Source organism: Phycodurus eques, chromosome 5 (assembly GCF_024500275.1).
Source record: "Phycodurus eques isolate BA_2022a chromosome 5, UOR_Pequ_1.1, whole genome shotgun sequence".
NCBI lineage: Eukaryota > Metazoa > Chordata > Actinopteri > Syngnathiformes > Syngnathidae > Phycodurus > Phycodurus eques.
In genome coordinates, this window is record NC_084529.1 from 18432638 (window position 1) to 18457197 (window position 24560).

The 24560-nt window shown below is 40.6% G+C and overlaps 1 protein-coding gene across 1 annotated transcript in view; it reads left to right on the plus strand.

Annotated features, from left to right (window-relative positions):
* The window catches only part of lingo1a (leucine rich repeat and Ig domain containing 1a), a 98822-nt gene that overhangs the window by 13755 nt on the left and 60507 nt on the right, over positions 1-24560 (plus strand). The window contains exon 2 of the mRNA XM_061677909.1: positions 22886-23040. The gene's annotated coding sequence lies outside the window, so the exon portion shown is untranslated. The remainder of the gene's footprint in view (positions 1-22885; positions 23041-24560) is intronic.

Here is a 24560-nt window from a genome sequence, read left to right on the forward strand (position 1 = left end):
ATGAACATTCAAATTAACAAATATTAAAATGCACAAATGGATGTAACAAAATGTTTTATTTATATCCTCATTATTATCAAATAATTTTATTCTCAACCTGTCACACTGTAAACAATGTGTTATGAGGTTGATGATGAGTGTTGTTCTTTTTGTTTTTCTGATCGTTATCGTTATTTTGAGACCGAGGTTAAGATTTATTTTCCCTATCTGCAAAGATCAATGTAAATTGCACGCCTTATATAAAGAAACGTGTATCATCATAACAATTATTGTTAGTTAATGAGGAGTGTATTATAACTCATCCACTTATACTCTACACCTGTCATTTCCAACCTTTATGGAGCCAAGGCACATATTTTGCAATTGAAAAATCTCACGGCACTCCAACAAACAAACATGTCACAAAAAGTGGATACATTAATTACTGTATGTACTTTTTGTCATCTGATAGAAGAGCATTTATCTGTTCTGTCTGTCACTATGCCTCATTCTTAAATAAAGGAATAAAGGTACATTGCTTCTTGGAAATATATAATTTTTGGAGCAAGTAAGTAAAATTTGATAATTTCCCACGGCATACCAGAAGAGTGCTCACGGCACACTGGATGAGAATCACTCCTCTACGTGCATATTTAAATGTGTATAAGAAGCTCAAACATTACTACTACTTTTTTTTAACCTGGCGTTATGGCAGCAGGGCTTAAAGGGAGTGACCCAGGAAGTGAAAGACAGGAAGCGGACGTGGGCAAGGAAATAATCATGGCACCTGGGATCCAAGATGGCTGACGTTTTATTATGGCGGGAAGTTTGGACATTGCTTTGCTGGAACGGGTTAATGACCTTTCCATTAATTTCAATGGGGAAAAATGATTTGAGACAAGTATTTTGAGTTAAGAGCATGCTTGCACAACAAATTGAACTTGTATTTCAAGGCACCACTGTACCTGGTATTGTCTGAGAACCACGGGCGTAGACCATGTTTCATAAGTCAACATAGTGAATATTTAGTTTGCATCCTGGCTTCTCTTTTTAGAAGTGATGATTACGGAGATCTTTTTAGTATTGCAGCTTGATAGCATCTCAGAATGAAAAGGGAAAACTACAGCAGGCCCATAAGTTTCTTAATTAAAGACAAAAGCAGGCGCGGGGAAGACTGCGGAACACGAGTGCATTCTCAATTATTTACGGCTTGGCAATACTGGAAGTCCACTTCACCTTGTTGTCCGTGCGAACGCACACGCTCATGCTGGCATGCAACAACAGCGGGTGTGGTGCTCGGTGTGGACATCTTTCCCTTTAAAGTTTCACATGCTAAACACGTCTAACGTTGGGCATACAGAAACGCCATGAATCATTTGCAAAACACAGCACTGTCCTGTGGCTCCGATGCTGTGTAATTATCAAAGCTTAGCGAAATGTGGAGGGCCGTTACCTTGCATTCTATATTATTGACTATTACCGCTATTTTCCTTTGCTGGCAGGGAGTAAAAAAAAAAATGTTAAGAGCGGTGGTACTCGATATTAAAAAAAAGAAGAAACGTAATTAGCTGGAGGCTTTTTGTTTGACACAATAAGGCAGTGATTTCAACCACTGCTGTGGGAAATTATCCAATTTTACTGAATTGCTCTGAAAATGAGTATTTATTCACTGCTAATAATGCATCTTTATTCATCTAGCCACGCCAGTGACTGATCGTGACAAGCAGAACAATTCCATGCTCTTCCACTAGATGGCAGAAGGAACAATGAACCTTTGTGTTCAACTAAACACGAGGCCCAGATTTCACTCTTGCATACTGCAAGTACATTATTGAGTAAATTGAGATCGTTATTATTTCCGTTTACATAGCACTTTTTTGAGGCATTTTTGTTTGGTGGTATGCTGTGAGATATTTCTAATGCAAAATATGTGCATTGTCCCAATAAAGGCTGTGAAACGCTACCTTTCCCAATTCAAATACATTTGGGGCGTGGTATACTGGTTAGCACGTCTGCCTCACATTTCTGAGGTTTCGGGGTCATTGGCTCTGGCCTTCCTGTTTGGTTTTGCCACGGTCTCCCCTGCTTGTGTGGGTTTTCTCCGGGTACTCTGACTTCCTCCCACATTCCATAAACAGGCAGGTTAGGTTGAGTGTTGACGTTACATTATAGTTCCCCGTTAAAATGAATATCACTTCTCAAAGCAGTCTTTGCAAGTACAATTATATTTTCAGATTTGGGAGTTTGTTTGTTCCAAAGCCCACCAATCATGTGATTACTGTAACTTGGTTTCGCACAAGCAGGTCGTTTCTATTGAAGAGTAGGTTTGTTTTCTATAAAAGCACACCAGTATAGAATTAGTTTTTAGAGACCGACCGCAATGATAATTACATAGTCAATGTACTGTAAGTGTGTCCAACGTGTAATTAGAAATTAGAGTGCTCGGGAAATAATCTGAAAATATAGTTATGTCCTGCGGCTATAATGCTGGCTCATTATCAAAGCTGGCAATAACGTCAGTTGGCATGCGAACCCATGCAATTGCTTTACATTGAGGCTGTCGCGGGCTGCGCCAGGACAGAGGCCGACGGCTGCCAACGTGCTATCAAAAGTACAACTGGGGAAGACGTCCTGCAGCATTTTCATTAGTGCCATCTGAAAGTTGAGAGCCAGTAGGACCCCCACCCCCCACACCCCGCCTTCTCATTGCGCTGTCTGGTTGCCATGGAAACAAGTAAAGAAGAGGAAGAAGTAGTGAACGCGGTGCAGATTTTCACAGACTCTGATGAGGAGGGATTGTGTGTCTTTTGCTTTTTTTTTTTTTAAACAAAAAGAAATGCACAATACAGTGTAAGTATGAGGAATCATAAAGTAAGATAAATGTCTAAAATGAGCAAACTTTTCCTATTCTCCTCACTAGGGTCGCGGGCGTGCTGGAGCCTATCCCAGCTGTCATCGGGCAGGAGGCGGGGTACACCCTGAACCGGTTGCCAGCCAATCGCAGGGCACATACAAACAAACAACCATTCGCACTCACAGTCACACCTACGGGCAATTTAGAGTTGTCAATTAACCTACCAGGCATGTTTTTGTGATGTGGGAGGAAACCGGAGTGCCCGGAGAAAACCCACGCAGGCACGGGGAGAACGTTCAAACTCCACACAGGCGGGGCTAGGTATTGAACCCCACTCCTCAGAACTGTCTAACCAGTCGTCCACCGTGCCGCCTAAATATAATCCATTTAGCGCATATTTCTAACTTTCCAGGTGAAGTGTTGGGAACCCCTCGAAATACATTTCCCATTTTCACAAGGATACATGTGCTTGCAAATAAAGTAATCCGATGTTATTCGCAGGGGAAGGAAACCAAGGACTGCCACAATTAGCAAAAATTTGCAAGTAAATCACTCACCCCCAAAGGGTTTGGAATTGCCTATTAATGTCACAAGATGGTGGCAGAGGACATCTTTTGTCTGAATGAAATTCCTCAACTCACTTTGTTTTGTTGGAATCAAGATGCCACCAGAGGAAAATTATCATCCAGAAATGCTGAATCACGAATATGTGGGGATTACTGTTTTTATAGTTTCAACCGCAAATACCTGTCATTTAGGATATATTACTTCAAAATACTTCCTTGACACCAATGTGAAAATGAGAATAGGTATGTTTTTTTCAACAAATAGCTGGGGATGTTTTCTACGGGGCCTGCAAATAAGTGAATTAGTAAATAGTAAACTGCAAATATGCAGGGATTACTGTGTTGGTGTGTTTATGGACAGATGCCAAAGAATTTATTCTCTGGCATCATTTATTCTTGTTTCAGAAAGCAATCAAAATCAGGAGCTTCCTGCCCCACTAAGGATAATACACTTCATTAGAATATTGCTACTTCAGTTACAATCTAGATACAGTTCAGATGACAACAAATGCATTTTATGTCAATACAAGAGCAATCGTGTCTTGTTACTCAACGTTCATATAATAATAGAGCAGTACTGTGAAACGCATGCATTTCGGGCCAATAAAACAATACCCGCTGGATCTAAATTGCCCCCCTCCTTTCTATATTCCATTGTCTATAAAGCTTTACACAAATGGCACAATAAATGCCACACAAAATTGTAATATCGTTTCATATATCAATCGCCCTTTAAAAATACATCATCTACTGGTCCAACAGTTATAGACGAATGCTGCAGCTTTCCTGGTGGGAGCTCCCGCCGCCTCCCACGTAAATCCAGCTCGGCCTTGTAGATAATTAAAGATCAGCAACAGCGATCTGGAATCAATACGTTGCATGTAAATACCGCCGGCGGGGGCTCTGGTATTGCTTCTGCGTATGTACTTGTGAAGTAACTGCAGCCATAAACATAAACTTTATGTGTTGGCGCGCCCCCTCCCCCCGACCCAAGGATGAGGTGTCAGGTTGAGGAAATGTTGATCCATCGTCCTCTGCTGCCGTGAATTGTGACAGTGAAAATCGATGCGAGGCCGGTGTGAAGACTTCCTGTAGCTTCCTAACCGGCATGTTTTTGGAATGTGCGAGGACGCCGGAGTACTTGAAGCAAACCCACACAAGCACACGGACAATGTGTAAACTCCATACAGGAAGGGCGAACTGTGGGGCGAATGCGCCAACCACTAGTTCACCGTAACGCCGAGATATTTAATTCTCCCCAAAATGTAATTAATGGGAAAAAAAAATCACATTATGGCTGTTTTGTTCGGACTTACTTGACTTTTTATGGATGTCTTGGTGTCATCAAGTGACTTCAAGCATGAAGCTTTTAATGTGATTGAAAGACTTACTGACATTTCTTTACGAGTTGTATTAATCCAATTTTGGCAGGAGCCTGATAAACTGCAGCTCTCATCTTCTTGCATGTCATAAAACCATTTTTTTAACCACCGCTAGCTTAACTTGAAGTTACAAAAGAAAAGTTTTTCATTTCTTTTTCTTCTTGGCAATAATGAAAATAGAAATCTGTTTCAAGGTCTTATCCATCACTCACACCAAAAAAGAAGTTCGCCAGTATTTTTATGAGTGACGATGCGTATGGTGACACTGGAGTTTCTCTACTTTTCCCGCCTTTTTTTACGGCATAATCCGGTATATGCCCAACCTACTTCCGCATTCGGCAAAACGAGTCTAAGTGCTTCCTCCCGGTTTGGGTGAATGGCGAAGGGGGCCGTGACAAAGCAAACATAGAACCTTTAATGCCTTTTTTTCCCCTCCAAACACAAGATGTCACCAACGTGCCACTGAAGATGACAATATCCCATGTTTAGGCTCCGTACGTGTTTACATATAGCCCATTTGTACAACAAATGAAAAATTTATTTAACTTTTGTCCCAAGACACCAGACATAACACATTTAAGTTCAGCTAGACACGGTCATGTAATCAAAGAGTGGTCATGCTCATTAGCGTAACATAAATAGGAAGTCAGTTATCCCGTTTTCCGTGTTTGGTCACATGTCGTTCCGCGTTTAGCAGAATGTTGCCACAAAAGCTAAAAAAATTATCAAAACACAACATTAATCCTTTGATGCTCTCTGAACTGATGTAATGTGAGGAATGCTGACAGGAGAGTATAACGTACACATAATACAGGTTTCACTGTGAAAACTTAAAAACTTTGCGTGATAAACCTCTGGAACTCACTGGAGATTAAAAAGCATAATAATGAAGTTGCTAGTACATTTGATTTATTTGACGGTCAACAGAACATTACATAGTGCTTGTGTTCTCCACTCGCCAGAGATGTATTTTGTTTTTCAAGAATTGCACATTTTCATGTTTTATCTTTTATTTATTTAATTTTTTTTAATTTGCGTGTAGGTGTTCTGGCTGTACAATTGGACTGGGACCATCCAAAAACCAAATTGCATAATTGCAGCCATGTTATCCTTTCTGGAGAGATCCATTTTTGCCTCCTACACAAACTGTGGCACTGCATCCCAGAAATGTTTTATGTTATTCTGAAAATGAAGTAGGTATGTTTTTGGAATAAGTGAAGTCGCCTAGCTCACTGAAACAAAAACATGGAGGCACATAACATTTGTGAAGTAACCACGTCTGAGTCTGATGGAAGACATTATAATCGGCAGTAAAGACACCATCTACACATGACATGCAAGATCGTTAATTGTTTATAATATACCGTAAGACTCTGTACTGATTTGGTTATAAACTGGTTTCACTTGCCTACGCAGTTACCTCTTAATGTCCGTGTGTTAACAGCAGCGTCTGTGAGATAACATAACATAAAGTCAGAGGCGGACTGGGAGGAACTAATAAATTGCCGGAATATAAAAACGGAAGCACATAATATTGTGGAGCGGCTGCGTGTCAGAATCTACCTGAATGCTAATCGCCATTTCCACAAGAACTAAGAGGATTTTTTTTTTTTTTTTAAACTGAACTTTAAAAAGAAGTTTGTTCCACATAAGATTCTGTTAGTGTTCGATGATGCTCCTTTGGTCAGCAAATGGTCTTAGCCATTAACTGTTTGTTTGTCTGTTAACAATAGCATCTACGAGATAATTACAGTTACATTTTTTTCTTTGATGGATTAAAAAAAGGCATTAAGTGCCCGACATACCCAGTTGGGTAATTTAGGCATTAGCGTCTGCTATAGGGATGGCCACTTGTTGAGGAAATATGCTACATATGACCGCCCCCTAGTGGCAGCATAAACACTGTACAGTGCAGTTTAGAGGGTACACTACACAAGGTCATCTGATTAGCATCGTAGGGTCAGTTTTAGATGATGATATTAATTGTTTCAAGAGAACAGAGTAACATTACAGTGAGCGTGTACCACAATGGCCGTGGGTGAGGAGTCTGATCACATGCAGCAGGCTTTTCTGGTACATTTGTATTACATTGACGCTTTGGGGAAGTCGGACTTGAGTACTGTAATGAGCAACAGTCTGAGGCGGGACAAGTGCATCTTGTCTCCATCACCTGGCCATCCGTCCAGCATCTTTCTCCTACTACGACCTGGAACATTCTTCCAGTGCTCAGCGTTCTCTCACAGCCACTCCTACTCGAAAATGTAGAGATGGCGCTGCCCGATAAGTTACGCCCTCTGGAAAAAGGCCTTCGTAATTGTCACAAATCTCTCACGGTGTCACCGGGTGGGTTGTTGGAAAGGTAATAGCAGGTGAATACAAATTGGTTTGGAAGAAAGAATTATTAGAGGTTAAGTCCTCCAGGCCATACTGCACAATGTATTTATACATTTGAATGGAAAATTCAACATCTGATTCATGAACTAAAAAAACTGTATTGAAATCCATGACTGATTTTTCCATCGAATTCCGTTCAAAATGTTGCATGGGGGCTGGGAATATATTGATATGTCTGAGTTTTACAGGTTATTAGTGATCGAAATTAATGATCGATTAGAATATTATGTTTAATGTAGAAGGAGATACAGCACAGTGTCCTAGGATTTGAATCTCAGCTCACGCTCCGGTTTCTTCCTGAAACCGAATACCAGTGCCCAGAGAAGTTGTGCCACGGCACGTTTCCAAGACACGAATAATTCAACAGTCAATTCCACACAATGGACGGAATACTGATCCCAACAGTGCATGACATGAAAACAATCTGCTTAGTATGTGCTCTGAACTGTAGGCAATCCCATAATATCATTGCCATATGACTGTATTTTGTGTATTACCTAGTCCTGATGAAGTACAGCATGTATTGTATTTTGTGACGCTAAAAACAGAATATTAATAGGCAGAAACATACAGTATAGATTTCAGTTCATTGTGGACTTTGCATGACTATGTAAGAGTGCATATGAATCAAAACATGTGCCGATCATCATTACTCTATCGTTCAGTTGCCAAAGCTTTGGTCATTTTCCAAATCATTTGCCTTCGTGACCAGGAGATACCTTCATCACCTTCTCGGAACAGTCGAACGAAACAAATGTTCTTCGCAGCTCCTGTGTTGCTCCGCTCCTCTTTCACATTTCTGTTTCAAGTCCAAAAACAATAGCTCTGCCTGCTCCTCAATGTTACACCATGTATCAGGTATACGTTTAGAGAAAGGCTGAAGGAAAACAAAAAAAAAGACTGAACTCCAGCTGAGAGCAGCAAGTTGTACAAACATTATGCTATGCTATGGACTGTATTGTGTATTTGCTCAAGCTCTAGGGAGTCAACAGGAAATGTGACCTTTTTATATACTGTAGAATAGGGGGGAAAAGGTTGTGTATCGGAAGCTAATTGCATGCATAAAATCCTAGTGTTTCTCAAGTGACTGTGTATAAACCTTGCAAACCTCTCAGATAAACTAAACCCAAACAGCAAATACACCTCCCCTGAACCCTTGTAGCTGAATTATTATTAATGAGAGGCATTGCTGCATGTTGTTGCAGCTCAGAGCAGACGACAGCCAAACTTTACGTGACCTTCGAGTGTGAAACTTCCTCTTATTTCATCCTCATTCAAATATGCCACTCTGCTAAGATCCTATTGTTGTTTATAGCCGCAGTCTCGAGGAGTCGTAGAAAGAATAACGAGGGTTAGTCATGTAAGAATTTACATCGTTGAGACGTTCCATTTCAGTAATTTTCTTAAAACATCCTGTCCTCTCCTTGTTTAGTCAACAGCTCCCCCTGGGTGAACTTCTACACAAACAATATTGTGGGATTTTCTTGCAAGCTGACCAATTCCTGTCCCATCACTCCTGCGTTATAATTCCACTCCTCTAGGCTTGTCCACACATCCCCGGTCCCTCGTCACCCAAGGGCCCGCGTGGAGGTGACGTCGGCGTGCGTTAGCTCCGTTCTTTGACGCCACGCTCGCGTCTGATTCAATCGGCTGGCAGCTGCTACAGCATCAAGGGTAATTATTTACAGGAAGCCTTGTCACACCTGCTAAAAATATCTCCCTTTCCCTCCCTACCAGAGCTCCTTCAAGCTGTGAGATTGTAAAGTAGGTAGGCTAGAATAGAAGAGAACTCGTCATTTTAACTTGAGGGATTTTTAGACATTACCTTGACATGAATAAAAAGCAGAGGTCAGTATCATATTGAAGTCGCCAGTGATTTTTCACCAACTCATTCTGTATTTAGTAAGGGTATACCGCCAATGTTCAATGCTCCAGTCACGCGCTGATCGCTGAGCCCTCTTCCGCATATCGAGATGTCACCATGCAAGACTATTTGCTCCACTTTTAAAGGGGATGAAAGAACCCGCTTCGATTGGACAGGGTTGAAGTCGGCTGTGGTGACGCCCACACCATCAAAGAACTCCCATTTTCATTTTAAGCGTGCGGGGGTACGCCGGTTGATGAAATTACCAATACCAGGTCTAGCCCGCCTCTTAGAAAAGTTGCGCCAGGCGCAGCACTGGATTTTCACTAGTCTTGAAATCAGAGCCCCAATGTCATCATGAAAATGTAATTAAACTCTCAGGTCTTGTACAGTATGTAAAAGGCCAGACAATTGCAAACATACCAGTGGGGGAGACCGGGGTAGGTTGATCATATGGGCGAGTTGAGCCACTCCTTGTTTGCTAAGAAACCGTAAAAAAATTGCGAATGTCGAGGCTGTCATGGAATCTGTGAAGGAACCGCCACATGGCAGATGTGGTTCGACGTTTACTCAGCCTACATGCTAGTACGTAGCAGAATGTTTATCTAATGCAACAGATGTGTGTAGAAAAGCAAATTCTTGCCTAATTGGACGGAATGTTGTCAGATGTAGAAAGAATTAGAATTATTTGCCATTGCCCAGGCGGCGCTCTGATTTGGTGGTTAGCACGTCTACCTCACAGTTTGGAGGTTTGCAAATCCAATCTTGGCTGGGGCCATCCTGTGTATATCGGGTACTCTGGTTGTCCTCTCTCATTCTAAAAACATGCAGGTTCATTGAAGAGTTAAAATTATCTCCCAAAGTCAGTGGATATAAATTCCTGCTTGCTCATGACTCAAATGAAGACAAGCGATATAAAAAAAGATGGATCTTCAGGGCATAAGATAGGGTAAGACATGAGAAGTGAATGTTATTTTGCAATTTTGACTTGTGAAATACGTTATGGCAAAGACAGCAGGGGGAAAAAAAAGTTAAATCTTATTTAGCAACCAACTTTTCAACTGCGTAGCTATAAATGTACAAATATTTTTTTATTCAGGGGAAAAGTACAGTGAAAAATAGGCCTATTAAGAATATTGGGCAAAAATACATGTTTTGTTTCCGTTGGTACAATCCCAATTATTCCCGAACAGAATTTGATGTTATCACACAGACGAGCTATGTTCGCGCTTAGCAACTCATTGACTTGACTTCTTTATCTTTATAAGCATCTTTAGCACTCTTTGTCGCTGTACCAATGACCATTTTCTTTATCACAGTGGCTTAAAAATACATTTCACTTTACAACCATAAGGGGGTCATGTTAAAAAAAAATGTCCTTACCACTTTGATCCCGACTATATATATACAATAACAAAATAATTCAAACAATAATAATAATTTATCTATTAGTTCTAGCATTGATTAGCAGATTGCTATAAGCCAGTGGATGTACGGGAATCACAGTTAAATATTGCTTTGTTATATATTTATCCTCTGTAAACCATCAATACTGGAGAAATTTAAGCAATTGTTTGAGAATTCTGTTTAATTCATTTTTTTTAATGAGGTGTGAGATCTTTCTTTGAATGTTGTGAACTCCTGTTTCACTGCCAGAGTTTAGCAAAATAATCCTACGTTAGAGGTATTTTGCCATAGTCGAGGTCTGCATGGAAGTCTTACTGAGCTACCCTCATTTCGCTCTTCTTTGCATAAGTAAAGAATAAATCAACAGTGCCTCTGCTGGTTAAAGCCAAGTAGTGCGCTCCATTTGATCTCTATCACTTTATGACACAATCCTTCAGAAATCACTTCCACACAAGCGACTGAATTTTTAACAGCAATTAAAACATGATTCATCAATGCCATCTTTTCATTTCAGACCTATGAAGAAAACCTTCATGCAAGTATGCTAATTGGAAGGTTGTGACAAGAGCTGTAATTATTAATTTCCGAGGCAGAATGCTTGCTGTTCCCAATTTGCACATCCTTGTTGACTCAAACTTAGTTTGACAAACATTAAGCATGAGTATCGAGCTGCCAAAACAAAACGAAAAAATCCTGATTTATGAAGCAAAGCTCCCACTGAAATAAATACGATAAAAATCCATCTCTGGCACTTGGAAGTCTATTGATCAGAGTGGTTTTTGCTCAGCTGTGTGCTATTTGATTTGAGACTAGTATATCACATTTTTGACACCTCGCCGGCCACCTTGACGCCTGTCCTTGTGGTAAACAAATATAATGGTTTGAAGACACGAGTAAAAGGGAAATGAGGTCGGGTTTATTGGGGCATTTGTAACTTTAATAAAAGGATCATCATAATCTGGTGATCCCACCACAGAAAAGTTGATTGGAACTCAACTGGAATGTCAAGTGTTGTAAGAGACGGAACTAATTAAGAATAGTGTCGGATTATCACCTTTGTTTTCGACCATCTTTTGGGGGGGGGGGGGGGGGGGCTGTTCACATTCACAAAGACTCAGAGGATACTTTAAAGTCGATCACTGTTTAGAGCAGAGATTAAATAATACACGCCCGTCTTTGATAGCATTGATGACTTTGGCTTTGAACAGCTAAGCTCTTAATTTGCTGACTAATTACTCTTATTACAGTGACCACAACAGTCAATTATTTTCCAATATTTCCATCGCTGTGAATTGCGTTATACTAACTTTGCGATACATTTGAGTTACTTCCACCAAAGCAATTTATGGAACTCTTCAGTATCGATTGCCTTGAACGACAACAATACTGTAGCGTTGGATGAATCCCCAGCATGCAGAGCGGAATTGTACATAGTTGTAAAGTGTTTTATAAATGCTGTGTGCTTGTTAGTTTTAGTTCTGTCCCCACAATACCAAAACAGTTACTGTAATTTCTCGTGTATAATGCAAAATTTCCCCCCCCAAAAAATAGTCAAAAGTCAATAGTGCGCATTATACAGAGGTATAGTGGAAAATGGAAAAAAAACGTTCACATTTTATAAATGTATTCCGCCATATAGAGGTTATGAAAAAGATGTACACTTTCATTCCAATATGCCACTGCCACCGAGAGATTGTGAAAAAGATGTAGCCTACACTTTCATTCCAATATGACAGGGGCATGTATGACTGTATATATGTACAGAATTTGTTTTTTAAATACGACTGATGACTGAACAACAAGCATCATTAATTTCTTTATGGTTATGTTTTGTTTATTGAAAAAAAAAAAATACAGATAATACTTTGTTTTGATCATATGGGTAGAAGCAAAATCATGGATTGTAAAAATGCATTATACATAGGTAGAAGGGTTTTCCAGAATTTTGAGGTCAACTTTGGGGGTGTGTATTATATATGGGTGCACATTATAAACGATAAATTACGGTTAAAAATGACAAAAAAAAGAAACAGCATGACTGTCAGTGTCATATTTCTGTCACCAAGGGCCATCTTTTACCTGGACATTAAAGCATGCATCCGTCTAGTGGCTTTTTTTCTTTAGTTCTTCAGCTACATTGTGTTGTGACATTTTCTTTTGGTCCAGTCTCGTATAAACTCAATACATTATTAGGTCTTCGGTTTACATTGGAGTTCCATTCCTATGGCAGTGATGTAACCTGAAGTTAGAACAAGTTAGAAGTTAGTTTGCTTGTTTTCCAATAACTTCCCAAAATGACTTGACAACTATGTTGTTAGGCTAATGTCTTTACAGTAGCATGTTCAGTTTTTCGTTTTTACCAAATGTTGACTAGAGAGCATAAAGATTATTGTTAGAATCGCTCTGAAATTTGTACTCACATGGAACGGGAGTACAACACATTCGTCATAACGCCTTGTAAATGTTTGCTTTGTAACGACTCGAGACTTTTCTCGTCTGTCAACGCATTAATTTTCAAGCTAGGCATCTGTAACCATAAATCATCTTCCGATGCCATCGACATTATTTTTTTGATGATGATGTGAGAGCATATGGACTCACTTTCACCCATACAATGAGAGAGATACCCCTGCATTTGGAAGATATGGACATAAAAGCAGAATAATCAAATTGTCAGCTGGTAGCAGGGATCTCTAGTGCCCACAGAGGTTTAAACACAGTGGGATGATTGATTGAAGCTGACAATACAAACATTGCTTCAAATCATGCTTTTGAATTCCTGATAATCCTTTCTATGAGAAATCATCTTGTTTATGTTCAAATGGGGAAATCAGATCATGTTGATTAATAGCAAGAATGTGTTGATAGGAAATATGGTCAAGAAAACTGTATAGGTTGAATTTTATTACCCCCGAAAAATGGTCGTGGGGGGCGATCGATGCCCACCCAAGCCCATTTGGATACCCACCTCCGGGTGGATGCCTGGGGCCACTGCCCTGTTACCAGAACCGATCGTTATGCTTAACCACAAAGTCACCATGCTGCCTGAGTCCATGTCTTTTAATTACATTATGTAAAAATGAAATGGAGACAGCATTATAGTAAATAGGAAGACTTCCGTCAATTTCAGTAGTTGCTGCCCACACTGTTGCGTGATTTTATCGAGGGGTGAAGAATGTTTATGCTGCTAAAACTGTTGGAACTAGCTGGAAACAGACGCGTCTCTGCTGTGCTTTCTCTGGATATCTTCTGAGTGTACACCAAGTAATAAAGACATAATTACTTCCTGGGAAGGGGTTGAATATTTCCTGCTGTATGATTTCATTTACTTGGAACAGACATCGACTCTTCTGACGGTTGTTGTGTTGTCTTTAAAACTTTTGACTGGACAGATTTTCACTTCAGGTAAAGCCATAGTTAAACCTCAATGGAGAGTTCATCATGTGAAATCTTTGGGAGCAGTAGTAAAGCTGTTGTTGGACTCTCTCAATTTACATGACAGTAGGCCTCTTGCATTCTCTCTGTGTTCACTGTACCATCTTTCATACACTTGCGATGCCTTGGGGTCAACAAGCTTTGCAGATAAACACTTTTTTCCAGATGACAGCTCCGATTCCTCCGGATGCCGCTCTGAGATTCACACGCCTTCACTTAGTTAATCAGCATTCAGTGGAAGCGTCGTCTCTTGATGCCATTGTTTCGCTCACTTCCTTCTTAAGCGAGTGAAAAACAACAGATGATTTCAGTGGGTTGCGATTTTAAAAACAAGATACAGTATACCTTGAATTGCCTTTATCCTCTCTTTGTTGGGCTAAAAGCAACACACATCCCTGCTTGTTTACATCAGAAACCAGTCTGGTGTAAGGCTGAAAAAGCCTTTCAAATGTCACCCCCAGCCCGAGACCCCCAATGGCATAGGCTGCCTTTCTTTGATGCGTCAATCAGACTGACAAACAGCGTTTATCTCCCCGAGAGAGAGAGAGAGAGAGAGAGAGATCAAGCGCCCTCCTCTACCATTTCATTGCAGTCAATCCATATGGGCATCGCCAATAGCACTCCATTGAGATGGGGAGGGAACCTCAGGAGGGCCTCTCCTGTGTGTGGGAGACCTGCGCATGGACCCCATCTGAAACACGATCAGATTACTTTCATTATTTGCATCAACCTCGCACTCTTGGATTGAAGCACCACTGGAAAAACTGTGATAACCCATCAGCAAATCATCTGACTGCCGGCTCACTTCACTAATTCCCCTCGCCCCCCGGGTTTCTGATCAAAGACACAATCCTCATTACTGTGAACTTGCACAAGATGTCCACTGCTCATGTACACTCTAAACAAGCCGACGTTAGCCACGGCTGCTAAATGGGTAGCATGACTTATTCGTAAAGGAGTGTTACGGCGACCGTCTCTGAGTGTGCCCGTTAGCCGTCTACTTAAATGTACTCAAAGGTTTACAGCAGCACATTAAAACCAGTCAGCATTAAAAGCGTTATAGTACATCAGCATCGTGTTATTTTATAAAACTGAGCCCCATCGAGTCAAGAGGTAGACGTCTCTTGACATGACACATTTATTTATACATCAGCCATTAATCTCCAGACTCTAAAATGCCACTCAATATACTACTTCATGGTAATGAATGAGAGTTGAAAGGCTTTTGAGTTACCTTTTTTTTTTCTCTCCAGAGACTCAATTGACATTTTGTTTTATAATAAAATCTCTTACTATTTAACACACACTACTTGTTTACACGTAGGTGATGGACCATTATTTATTTGTTTATTTATTCTTTAAACTCACCATAATGGACTGGCTCGGAAATCGAAAAGAACAACACAGGGGAACTTCTTTCAAATTCAAACAATTGCTGTTGTAGCAGCATAGATGACTATCCAAGGATAAGACTTGTTATAATGAAGATCCTTGGCCACTGATGTACTGAACATTCACGACGCTGCCGCAAGGCCCCCATTGCAACGGAAATGTTACGTTATCTATTCAGTGGGAATGTGTAAAGGTACAGTATGTATGAATGTGAGTCAGGGTCAGTTTTAGACATATTGTACAATTTCCCTACAAATTAAAACAGTTTTCAAATATCCTAATTAAATATCTGTGATGCGCTGCAGTCAAAATAGTCCAAGGTCCTATCATCGTTCTCTGCTCACCATGCATACCACCACCCGCACTCACAGTTGGTTGAATTGAGCACCCTCCTCTACCAAAGATCCGCACTAATTTTGGTCGATCCTTCTTTTCAATTTCCTGCCCCGAACGACTTCAACACACTGCAACAAATGATAAAACTCACCTCATTCATCCCGAGCTCATCGTTTAAAAAAATCAGTGAGGGATACTGTACATGATGGCTGCACCTGGTTTTAGCCTGTTATGAATCTTTTATTTACCATGTGCTATGATGTAATGTAATAACATATTATGTAGCTATGTAAGCATATTACTCTGTACAACTGTTTGTTGTCTATGTATTTGTATTTTTTTTTTTTTTAAATAATCAAGTGAAATATCCATCCATCCATCCATTTTCTGAGCCGCTTCTCCTCACTAGGGTCGCGGGCATGCCGGAGCCTATCCCAGCTATCATCGGGCAGGAGGCGGGGTACACCCTGAACTGGTTGCCAGCCAATCGCCGGGCACATACAAACACCTATTCGCACTCACATTCACACCTACGGGCAATTTAGAGTTGTCAATTAAACTACCATGCATGTTTTTGGGATGTGGGAGGAAACCGGAGTGTCCGGAGAAAACCCACGCAGGCAGGGGGAGAACATGCAAACTCCACACAGGCGGGCCAGGGGATTGAACCCCGGTCCTCAGAACTGTGAGGCAGACGCTCTAACCAGTCGTCCACCGTGCCCTCCAGTGAAATAATTAAATGGATTTTTTTGTAATGTTGCCCAAGTCCTTTTCATTGATTAATTGATTAATGGCTTATCCTTTAATTAAATTGGACTTGACCTGCTTGCCTCCCTTGACACCTCTTTTATCTGGGCCCAGTTAAATTGCTGCCCTCCTAATTAAGGAGAATGGTGGATGTGACAGCAGCCAAGTGTGGTATCTCTCTCCTTCTCCATCACCAAGAAGATGACCGTCGTCCAAACTTTGCCAGGTCCCCCTAATTACCTTGATTGTGTTGCACTTTCAAATTAAGTTATGGAAATGAATGCAGACGCCCGACGGAGGATACGAGGGGGCAAGAGTCATGAACCATGAAAGGCTGCTGCAGCCAATAATGACTTTAGCGTGTTCATTGTCTCGAGGGGAGAGGTGATTTGTGTTTGCTTTTATTGTGCGCTGAAACTTTACACAAATCTAAAAAAAATTGCATCAACATTCAAATATCTGCACAGTTGTTTTCCGGTCTGCATAATGGACGCGTTTCTTGTATTTTCTCCCTTTTGGGTTATGTTTTCTTAGCTGAAATAACTCAAAAAAATAAGTCGACTTAAAAAACAAGTTGACGCAGAATTTCTGCCTCGAAGCTCTGCAGGGACCCCCCCCCCCCCCCCCCCCCCCCCAAAAAAAGTTCAGTCCAAAACCAATGTTTATTGCAGACAGACGTACTGTTGGGCCACTGATAAACTTTGCCAAAAACAACAGAGGAGCATCTGTAAGTGATTTAAAAAAAAAAACACTATTAAATGTGTAATGTACAAATAACATGATGTATGAGTGAGCTCAGTTTTTTTTTTAGTTTTTTTTTTTAATGGTAATTGCTAGCTAATGCTAATCACGAATGCTAACCGATTCGCAAAGGCTTATTTTGTTGTCTCAAATTCTGCACAGTTTATACCATACACTCAGTACCAACACATGCAGTTTCAGGATGGAAGTCCAGCCCTCATAAAAGAGAATTGAATGCATTTTAGTTGTAAAAAAAAAAAAGTTTTTGGCGGGAGGGGACGGCGATTACTTGAGTCCTTGACGAAAAGTATATAGGATAATCGATTTGAAAAAGATTAGATCTTGACATCCCTTCATGTGTGTAATGATATCATGTTATTTGCTTAGTTGACGCACCCTATCGCCATCCCATCTGGACACCCTCAATAGCCTGGTTTGATTTAGATGATCTGAATCATCTACCGCTTGGTGGAAATGTGCCAAGTCAACTGCTCTGCTCCGACTGAAAGTTATTTTGTTAATATGTCTCAATATGCATCGTTCGGCATTGACACACAGACAGACTTAAATATATTTCTAAATTTGACTTAATGAATTTGCTAATACGTGTTTACTCATTTCCTTGTCATCAATTAAAGTCGTTTATCAAAAGAGCCCGTCAGTGATACACGCTGTTGCCCTGGGAGACAAGCAGCTTAATTACAATGAACGCCCCCGCCGTAAATCATTTCATCCCCCCCACCTCACATTGTAAACAAGCGAAGTATATGGCTAACCTCGGAAATGACTTCATGTTTCCGTCTTTTTGGCTCATTTTCGTGTGAATTAAAAATTATATTTAATGCTTAGGCAAGGTTTACCATTCTAATTATACTAGCCCCCCCAACATAAAAAAAGATCCCTTGCCTGTGAGGCTGTGAGCACAGTCGCAAGCAGGTCAATGAAGAGTCCCCAGAGTGCGGTGGCGGTTAAGTGCCTTGCTGGGAGGCATCTTGAAGACGTTAATTGAGAGACAAGAACAGGAAATCTCTGTTGCAACTCGTATTGCCACCTCTGTGCAGGAACTCTGCATCGACAGAGAATCTGCGTTTTCAACAAGAAAAAAAAAAAAAAAACATGACATCAGATTGTCAAACGAGACATTTCAAACGAGGGGGAAAAAAATCCCTTTAAAACCCTTTTTTTATTATTATATTTTGGGGGGAGAACAAAATCTCTTGTTTGAAGCCTCGCGGGTTAAGGATTACTGAAGCGAGATAAGGGGGAAATATTGGTGTAATGGAGAAAGCACCGACAGAAAGAAAGAAAGAAAAAGCCTCCCACATTTTTGCCAACTAAAGAAAGTACTTTGACACTTGCACTTTTGAAAATATTTTTTGACAGTGATCTGAACTCTTTTGTGATCTGATATACTCTATACATCTGACTGCAGAATGTGCTAACTGGAAAATATTAACACTTAACAGGATACATGGGAGAAAATGGCTCAATGAATGACTTTTTCTACTATTTCAACTCACCTCCTTCATGTCACCACCTATGTGCCATGCCTATGCCATGCTGAGGGCAGGCTCCGTGACCCCTACCTCCTCTCAATATCCACCCAAATTACCAGGTTGATCCAAGATGAACAACCCATGGAGAGATTGAATGACACTTACTGTATGTCATATACATAACCAAGCACATTCATTGGTTGGTTCAAAAATACAAGCAATCTTCATGAAAACACATTAAAGTATCGCTGTGTACCTGCTAACAAGGATCATATTTATTATTAATATACATGTGCAAAAAAAAAAAAGTTAACCACTGTTAATTTTCCATCTATCCATTTTCTACCACTTATCCTGTCCCTGATCACAGGTGAACATCAACCTATCCTAGCTGACTTTGGGTGAGAGGCAGGGTACACGCTGGCCGGATCGTGAGCCAATCACAGCGCAAATAGACACAAACAACCATTGACACTCACATTCACCGTTGAACCTAACACATGTTTTCGGAATGTGGAAGGAAGCCGAAGTAGCAAACCGAAGCGAGAGCAAGTCAGTAAGTTCTGAGCCATGATCCAAACCCTCGACCTTGCATTGCGAAGCAGACTTGTATGTCAAGCCCTTTAACGTCTAACAGCGAGACTGTATATGTGTTGAGGATATCTGTAATTCACTTTTGCCTAATAAAAACCAAACATTTCACGTATCCTTAACTACAGTGCATTCTTCTTATCCACCATTGGTAAATTCAGATGTCTGCAACATCATTTCCTCTTGGACGAATGACGTCACTTTTGCCATTCGTGTGTCATTACAGATATCTAATCAGTTGCAAATTCCGTCTCCGCTAATTGAATTACGATATTTGTAACAGAATTGTAGATATCTGTAACTACAGTTTGAGATATATTTCATTCAACTCAGTTCAAGTTATCTACATGTCCCTTTTCAGATATCTTAAATCGAGTTTTAACTAGGCAAATTGACAATGTCGATATCTGTAAATGGCATTATGACTTGTCCAAACGGCTTTGTAGCTACTGTATCCCAAACTGCAGTTACAAACATCTGCAATTCAGTTGCAGATATCTGTAATTCAGTAGTGGATCTCTGCAACTGAATTGTTGATATCTGTAATGCGAAAGCCCATACGCATGAATCACAAAAGTGATATCATTTGGGGTCAGTTGTCCTGGGTAGCCACATATCTGTGATTCCGTTTTGACTAGACAAAAGTAAATTCCAGATATCTCTTTCTGTTGTTTTGAGTAGTCAAAGTTACGTTACAGATAGCTTGAATGAAAATTCCAACTGTTGAAAATGTAATTACGTCTGGTCAGAAAAACATTTTTAATATCTACAATGTTAATTGTGGATTGTCAGACTTTTAAATAATTAGCTGCAATAAAACAATATGCCACTTTAACAACAACGATACGTAACTAACGACAAAGCCGGGTGATGCGGTCGCCTATTAGGTGACTTGTGCTGAGAGCTAATCCTGTTCAAAATAGAAATGTTTGCTGCCTCGGGACGGCGCATGGAGGATGGGGATGCCAGAGCGATGCCACCGGCCCCAAGGAGTCAGTCATCCATGTGCACAAGGAGAGATAGCCTAATCTTGTCACAGACACTGCGAGGAGGAGGGAAATCAAAGTCTCAAGCTCTCGGTTGCAAAGACTTGAGCTCACGGAGGTGATATGGAAGGTTCAAGATAGAAACCGAGAAGTTGTTTTTCTTCTTCGAGAGCTTTGATGTTGTAGAGCTCCAATTTGCTTAGGCATGCATTTGTTACATATTGTAGCATTCGCCACTTTGAAATTCCACTCCCCTCAAGGGTACAATTGGATCGTCATCATTTTCCATGTTTTGAGTTTTCATCTTTTTTCCATGTGTTCATTACTGACTCCTTTCCTGTGCGTTACATGTACAGTGGAACCTCCAAAGCCAAAATGCCACATTTTGAGCTGCATCAAAATAGACCTCAAATATCCTAATGCGTGATGCCGGAAAACCGCACTAGGCCTCATTTTTAACCAACGTCACATAATCTTTCTTGATGATAAGAATATCCACTGGAAGTTAATGTGGCGTAAGCGGACTCATTTAAGGCATAAACACTTTTGTCAAGTGTTATAATAATTGGAGATGAATGCCAGTAACCAAGTGGATGATTGCGCAGAAGTGACTGTTAAGCATTGTTATTGTTTGCATGTCTCATCGAGATAGGACTGTCAGTTAGAGAGACATTGGCCAACTTTTTATGAAAAGAGGATATTGATTGAGATATTCTGCTGCCATCGGTTTGTCCTGTTCGACACGAATGACTGAAGATGTAGACTGCTATGTTAGCTGCTCCTCACTTTGGATGTTCCATTCTAAATCATTTTGACCGTGATGGGTAATGTTTGTTAAAGAATCTTTGCCCGTTTTGAGGTTATTCTGTCGTCTTTAAAATGTTAGCTCAGCGTTTGTTCATTCTCCACTCCTATTACTTGCTATTCTGCATAGCAGCCACCAGCAAAACCGCGATGCTCTACGGTGGCGTCAGTGTGACCGAGTTGCAGGAATATTTTTTGCGTGGCCAAGCTGACGTCTTTCAAGTAGTGAAACAAACGTGCAGATTTCCCTCATCAGCCGCGCCGCTCGTTTCAATATTCCGCTGACGAGGAGCCGACTTCCAGGTTTCATTCGAGCAGCAGCAACATATAAGCAGTTTCAGCATCGGTGGGCCTGACACATCTTCCTTTAGTGCTTAAACACATCCTTGGTAGATTACATTCACTCCTTGTTGAGTAAAACTGTGTTTTATGGTCCAAAAAAATATATCTTTATGAAAGGTAAAGCCTCCCATTTTCAAGTATACTCAACAATTTTGGCTACAAACTCTAACCCTTATTTTATTAAAATAAGGTATTTTATTCAAGCAATCATACTTAAAGAGATAATATACTTTGTTAAAAAAAAAGAGTAGAATTTCCATCAGCTCCCACCGCAATGATATTCTGTGAACACAGCCACAATCGAATACTGTATAGCCTTGGACAGACATTTATACCGTACCGGACTGAACTGAACCAAGTCCAATTTTTTTTCGACTTGTTTGAGTACTCCATGCCGCACCAAAGTACGCTAAGCTTCCCTGACCCCAGCACAGTTTGAAGAGATATGTTTGAGCATGAAACGCTTAATAATAAGCACAACCTTAGCAAGAATAATACACAATCAAAGCCCAAGGTACAGTCTGTAAGGTGGCGGTTCCTTCCAACAGTCACGGAAGACGACAACACAGCGATGTAGTCGTGTACTACACAAAGTGCGTTTGCAGCCAGACCGTTGCGGACATTTGAGCTTCCGCACAGATGCTCGCGAAGCTCCGTAGCCAGATATCATGCTCGGAAAGTAATTGTCGTGCCATTAATGAGGCAGCTGATGAGTGCCACATCTTTTTGAGGAAGAACAAAGTGTCTCTATTAGTGCAGACAAATTATTCAAGCGCAGATGTTAGTGAGTAAGCCCGGTGGATCAAAAGATCACCGCTTCGCATTTAGGTGCGCTAGCATGTAACTGTGGGGTTTTCATATTCAAGCTGTCTTTAATGTAGAAATCTATCCAAGATGTGATTGTTGATAATGCTCCAAGCAGCTCTTTTTCATCAAATCTTCCCTGTGATAAATGAATAATTCATCTGTGGCCGTGTCCAACCCTCCCCACTGCGAACAACATATTTTTACATCTCCAAAGGATGATAATCTCACACCCGCAGAGAGCGAAATGGAGCATGTGCTTATTACTGGCGACAAGTTGAGATGTGAACTTTGTGAGCGAAGACCGCATTTTCAAAGAGCGTTCAACAGTGCGGGATCACAATGTGTGCAAATAACTCCTTCAACATCGTATTCATCCACTCATGATTGGCAAATGGTATGCGGTGTGGCCGTAGAAGCTAGAATTGATGTAATTTAATGTGTTGAAAATTACAGCACTACATTACATTTTTGACAAATATCCCAACTAATTACAAGCCGCGGCGTGAGGACAAAACACAGTGCTGGTGCGAGGTGGGCATTTGCATTCGCAAATGAGAGTCAGCAGCACACACCTGCCGCCATTTCAAGTGCCTCTGGTTAACCCCGAATAAAGTTCAGCTTTTCTCATTTTTAAATCACATACTCCTGGGTGAACAGGGGTGTGTAGACCTTTATCCATTATACCTATGTGGCCACATATTAGTATTTCACGCGAACTTTATACTTCAGAGTTGTATTTTAACATAACACATTTTTTTGCAGGTAGCTGATCGATAGGAGAGGTTATGAGACCACGGGGAGGGAATGCGGATTAAGGAGAGCCCTCCACACAACATTGCCTGCCTCTCTTCCTCTTGCTCTGCACAGCAAGCAGCTGCAGCGGCATATTCGAACCAGCACGCCAACACTTACTTCCTGTAAGTAACACCACTCCACTTTGGCAAATTAGCCAGAACATAACGCGGCCTTTTGGGTCATGGCGCCATCTTGAATCCAAAATTGATTGTTTATGTTATGGTAGTGCAATAGTGTACAATGCTTTTTTCTTTTTTTTTCTTTTTTTTTTTTTTACACTGTAGCCTATGTCAGTATCACATTCTTGGGGTTGGCAATCGGATGTGTATATCAAATATGTTTTCCCCATTGACATTAAGTGAAATGCCATTAATCGGTTCCAGACCCTAAAAAAACACCACCATTTTTTTACTGCATGTATTTTTGAATAACAAAAGTAGCGCACTGTACTGTATACAAACATAAAGCATGGTAAAAGAGAATGTAAAGAAACAAATCTGTTTTCTAAAGAATTATTACTAGGCTTTACACGATCAGAATTTTTGGGGCCGCTCGCCGATCAGCAAGTTTAAAAAAAATGATAACCGATCACCGATCCGATCACAAAATGGAGCAACGTTTCTATTTACATGACTTGTTGATTTATTGTATATACTTGTGTACTGTATACTGTATCCATCCATCCATCGATTTTCTGTACAGATGATCCTCACAAGGGTTGCGGGCGTGCTGGAGCCGGTCCCAGCTCAAAGTATTCTCTAGCATTTTAGACAAAAGTTAAAACACCAATGACCTCTAGGGGGCATTCAAGGATTGGCCACTGACATAGGTTTAGGTCAAATCAACATTATAACATGACAGAAATAATGGGTGCTAACTTACTGTAATTAAATTACTTTATTGCAATGAAATTACTTTAATAAATACTGTTAATGACATGCTTACTTTAACTTTCTCACTGTCCCAGCTATATGGACGGGTGTTGTCCAGAGTTTGAGTCCAAGAGAGACTTCACTAAATCCAGTGAAAATACCATAATTAATACCATTAATACATCCCATGAATAAATAAATACAGTGAAGCAGTTTAGACAATATCCTGTGTGTGCATGTGTTTGTTTAAGACCTTGCCCCTCTGACAAAACCACTCCTTTGCCAAAGCTGAGCTAGAACTGCTTGCTAAATGCTAAAATAGTATCAGGCAAAGCTTATGCTAATATGTCGTGTCATGCCCATTACAGTGGGTCCTCTGTTTGCGGTTCCTATGTGCGACGTTTTAAGCTTATGAACCGTGCGCGATAAACTAAGTTGCGCAGGGGTGTAATAATATGTCGTCTCCCGGCACCAGAAGGCATGCTCGACATTTGATTGTTTTGTTTGTATTTATGACTTTGAAGTGTTTTTCAGACAAATATTTACTGTAACTGTGACTTCACTACTGTGTTAGAGTAGGTTAGTGATAGACTATGGCTCATTCCGACTTGGATATCGATGCGGGTTATGTCGCCACCGTAGGAATGGAACTCCGTTGTAAACCGAGGACCCCCCTCCCCCGTTGAAAGAATCTATGGCAGTTCTTTTTAAGTCTGAACCCAAACATCTAAATTGATGTTACAAAATGTAAACTGTATAAGCATTTTGAG